Raw genomic sequence first — 5,057 nt, forward strand, 5'->3', positions numbered from 1 at the left:
TCTCTCTCGTCATGGTCATCTTCTAAATGTAATGCAGAAGGCATTCGTTTAATGTGAACTGTTATAGCATGTTTTACAAAGAAGCACATGGCGCTAACATGGTAGGCAGTGTGTTATTTACCTTCTGTAGTAACCACAGAGGTGTTCATAGCCTGGCTGCTGCCGCTGCTGCTAGGTTGAGATTCATCTCCAGTCTGAAGCGTGTCAAAAACACGACATTCATTTAAAAATATTGCATGTTGTGTGCGCAAATGTTTCTGCATGTTCGTCGTGTTCCCTCCCGACGCTGTTATCTCCACTTTGCAATGATTGCAAGTCGCCCTGTTGCCGTCTGTTTTGGTAAAATGCAGCCAAACTTTGGAGCGTTTGAACCGAGTGGGTGACATTGTTTACTACTGATTGCACTGCACGTGAGAAACTTATGTAAGTTACGTGACGTGATTCGTGCTTTCTGGAATCGATAAGAGAATCGTTAGATAAACTGCCAAACGATTCCATGGAATTGAAACACACGGAAACCGGTTCTCAACAAGAACCGGTTCTCGATTCCCATCCCGACCTCTGACCTCTTCCCACTGTGTTCTCTGTGAGACGTGTTGCTCTGCTGTTCAGTCTCTTGTTCAGGGTCATCGCTGTCTCACTGATCTCCACAGCTGTCACATGTGATGTCATGTTGACATCATACATCACTCCAGTCATACTCCTGCTGCTGTTACATTAAAGTCTCACAGAGACAATGTCAGCCGTCTGTTATCTTCAGTTTATTTATCATATCATCATCACCACCACTATCATCTGACAGCGCAGCAGAAGGAAAGGGGACTCAGCCTTGGTACACGATATGAGGACGTTAATATTGAACACTTCTCTCTCACTATTGTCTGAAAGATGTACCCAACATTTTTATTTTGTAATAAATAAATAATGATTCGTATTTGTATTGATAAATAATGATTTGTATTTGTATTGATAAATAATGTTTGTATCGCCTTTTCTGCTCCTGGTGCTGGAGATTAGTGTAGAAAAAAGTACTAAAAATACTAAAAAGAAAAGTGTTCAGAGATACTATAACTGGTAAAATGTTTTCTGTGGTGTATTCTGTTTCTTTTATTTATTATTTTTTATTATTATTATGTTTAGAGGAGCGAAACACTGTTTTTCCTGATTTATTAGATTTTAGTTTGCCTCTATCTTTTCACCATTAGCTGTTTATTTTTCTCTGTGGAGTTTTCTGCTGTTTTAAAGAAGAGCTGAATGTTACTGTGGTAGTGTCGCCGTCCTGCTTGTGTGGTCTGAGTGACCTGAGCTTGCTGTGAGGAGGTAAACTGAGTGTTGTAGAGCAGCGTGCCGGAGGTTTAGTCGTAATCTGTTTTGTGACCATTTCCTCTTCCTCTATAAATAACTCCTGTGCGGTCTAGTCCCATGTTTGTTTTCCTTTTGTTCATTTCTTCTATGATTTGATTTATGTATTAACAAGTGGAGCAGAGATCAGTATTACATTGACTACATTGTAAATAAAATCTTTTTTTGTTTTGGCATAGCGGCATCTGCTCCTTGTTGTGACACCTGGTCACATATAACTTATATGACATGAACTCACTGTAGTTGAAACCAATAAATAATATGCATAGATAATATCTTCATTCTATGCGTCTGTCTCCATGGAGATCAGGACTCGATGTGAAATATTCACTCATGCAGAAGTTGCAGCACGATGTAAATGCCAGAGAGACGTTAGCAGGAGGCACTCACACACCAAGAGGCATACTGAACGGTGTAAACGATGCCCTGTGCCCCCTTAAGCATGCTCGACATGAGAGGGAGGCCAACCTTTCCATAGAAGGGCTGAAGAAAGACAGCAGGCTGCCAGCACGCAGTCAAGGTTAAAGGCAAGAGAGAGAAACAGGACACAGTTTAACTGTCAAGGCAAATTAAATCACTGTTTTACATTCTCGCAATGTAGACCTCATTAACATAATATACTGTATGTACCTTGAACTTGACCTTCAAAGCCCGGCGGATGGGTGAATGTGCAGAATATACCCCTGATTCGAAGCACGACTAGAGATTTTCATCTCGGTACCAATTGGCCTATTATGTGAGACAGAAGTTGATGTAAAAGGCCTCGGGCCTTGCGGACGGTTCCCCATGGATAAGCGCTGAATGAAATTTCATCAGGCCTTTTAGTTCGACCCAATTACATGTCCAAAAGAATGTGAGATTAGCTTCCACTTTAATTTATGTTCACTTATAAAGCAGACAAAAGACTTTTGGCAGTGATTCACAATCATATTTATTGTCCTGCAGTCCAGTCAGTCTTATTTTAAAGTGTGAAATACTTCAAGGATCCAAAAAAAGAAAAGTGTCCTCACTCATTCACTCACTCGTTCAGTCATGAGCCCTGTGGAGGCAAAGTCTGCAGAGTCAACACTGAATGTAGGCTGCTCTATGTTCCCACTGAATCCAGCTGCAGGATGGTTACAATGTCCACTGAAACATGTGAATGTTCTTTAACAGCGTGTATAAATACATGATATAAATACTTGAAATGTTTTGAGATCTTTCAAGAGAATGAAGAATAATTAAAGACCTTACATTTTTCATTTTTGTGGGTGCATCCATTTCTTTGCATAAGATACTAATACGAAAATATTCATGTTAGATTACACTTGTAATCCAATGGATCACGTTACAACAACTTTAGTTTGTATTCAGTCTGATTTCTCTCGACTGTCTGTGTCCACAAATACAGACAGTAACAGATGAAACAGAATGTAAAATAAATAACTTAAATATGGACATTCACTTCTATTCACAGTGCTGCTTCAGTAGAAACTGGACCGTACAAACAGTGGAGTGGACCGCAGAGCGTGCAGGTAGTCGGAACATGATGCAGCCGTGTCCAGTGGACAGTGAGCATTGCTTTTCACTACTCTCTACTCTGCCATACTGCTGAACTTCTATAGCAGGGGTCCCCAAACTTTTTTCCGTGCGGGCCACATCAACTTGCCTTTCTGTGATGGAGGGCCGGATGCCTGATGTTGCATGAGGTTTTCAAAAAAATTGCGGTGAAAGTTGCTTTTAACATTTTTGTTGCGATTTTTTTGCGGGAGGAAGTGAAAGTTGCGATAAGTGACAATTCGAAGTCCACGGGCCCGGGAAGCGGCGAGGTCCAGGCAGGAGGGCGCTGTAAAGCTCGCGGCCGGAGCCGTGAGCCACCTTCGCCCCCGAGCCTTTCCAAGCCGACCCAGAGCCGGTCGCGGCGCACCGCCGCAGAGGAAATGTGCCCGGCGGAGGCCAGCCAGCGGCGGGGAGAGGTCCCACGAGGGGATCCTCCCGCACCATGCGGCCGTCCGGATGTGGCCCGCGGGCCGTAGTTTGGAGACCCCTGTTCCACCTTGTTATACAGCATATTAAACAGATTATTTCATAACCTCCACGCAATATTTAAGTCAAGCGTAACCGGTAAACTGCTGACTTCCACACTGACCCCTGCCACCACAGATATCCCGGATATCTGAGATCACTGGAAAGGAACAAGCACAGCTATCTATTGAACCCTGCTGCCATAAGTGAAGCATAATGTGCCACTTTCCCATCCGAAATATGTTTCGTTTGTCCGAGGAGTTTAAAGTAAAGGGACTTCAGGGGCTGATGTGGAACTCAGCATTGTGCTAAATGGCTCTGTGATTTACCGTAAGCGTAGGCACTTTATAACATGCAACTGACAGTCATGATGAATGCTGTCTATGCAGATACATAAGTCAGAGACAGATTCAATTAACAGCAATAAGAACGCCTCAGTTTGTTAATGGCTGAGACAGGCAAAGCAAACAAGGCAGATTTATGAGGAGAAGCAATGGTCTCTGGGTAATAGATCATAATGCCATGAGGACATATTAGACAGCACAAGATGCCTGTTTTGTAGCAACAGGAGACGACATGCTGTGGCAGTAGCACAGAATCAAGCATGACTGCTACTGTGAAGGCTGGATGGCTACAGATTGTCTGAGCTTCAATGCTCATAGATACTCAGACATTGAATTTCAAGCAAATACAAGTCAATCAAGTCCTATAAGAAAGTTATAATTCTTTATAAAACATACAAAATCTGCCTGGGAGACTTACAATGAAATCAACCCACGAAGGCCTCCCTACATTTCAGGAATATCTTGTCTGATTTAAAGGGACACCATAAACAAGTGATTTCCATAAACAACGGCAGAGGCTCTTGTAGACCCTGTCCACAACAAATGCTTTGTTCTGCTTGCATGCTTGGACTTCTTTCTGTATCTTCAAACTGGGAGCACGCTAAACCACTGTCTACTGTCGGAAACACACAACCCCACATCAAAAAACCCAAAGACCCCTTAAGTATGCAAATGACTGCACTCCCAATTCTTCAAACATACTGCAGCTTGGTCAGTGGTCCCGTGGTTCTAAGTACAATGCCATAGGTGCCTTCCTACCATCATTTCACAACCATGGTGCATTTCACCTTTAATAGCAAGTACTGTAGAAGGTAGTAATTGATCTTAGAATATGGATAGTAAACTCAGAGATTGCATTGAGTTACAGAGGCTAGTGCAACAGCAGCCAGCTTGAATGTGACATTGGACGAGTACTCTCTATGAGTAGCAACCTGATTTGTAGTGCCCCTTTTAAATTTGTCTCATGGAAATCATCGAGTTGTGGTTTTTGCTCAAGTGATGACAACATTTAAGGTTTGACTGACCCTAACCTTGTCAACCACAGCACAGTGGTGCTAACATATGCTGTGTTTTGTCTCTGATTTTTGTAGATTTCAATTTTTTTCAATTTCTTATTTTCATAGTTTAGTCACCATTATTAATGATACATCAATGAAAACATAAATTGTTATGGTCATTGTATAATAGGATAAACTAATAGTTTATCCAGATTATCAAAACCACTTAGACCAGTGCAGTCCTTCTATAATTGTAATGTTTTGTTATTGTCATTCACCATGTTTCCAGAATAATTGTAATGTTTTGTTATTGTCATTCACCATGTTTCCAGATCTCATCATTTGGTGA

Source organism: Larimichthys crocea, chromosome VIII, assembly GCF_000972845.2.
Source record: "Larimichthys crocea isolate SSNF chromosome VIII, L_crocea_2.0, whole genome shotgun sequence".
Taxonomy (NCBI): Eukaryota; Metazoa; Chordata; class Actinopteri; family Sciaenidae; genus Larimichthys; species Larimichthys crocea.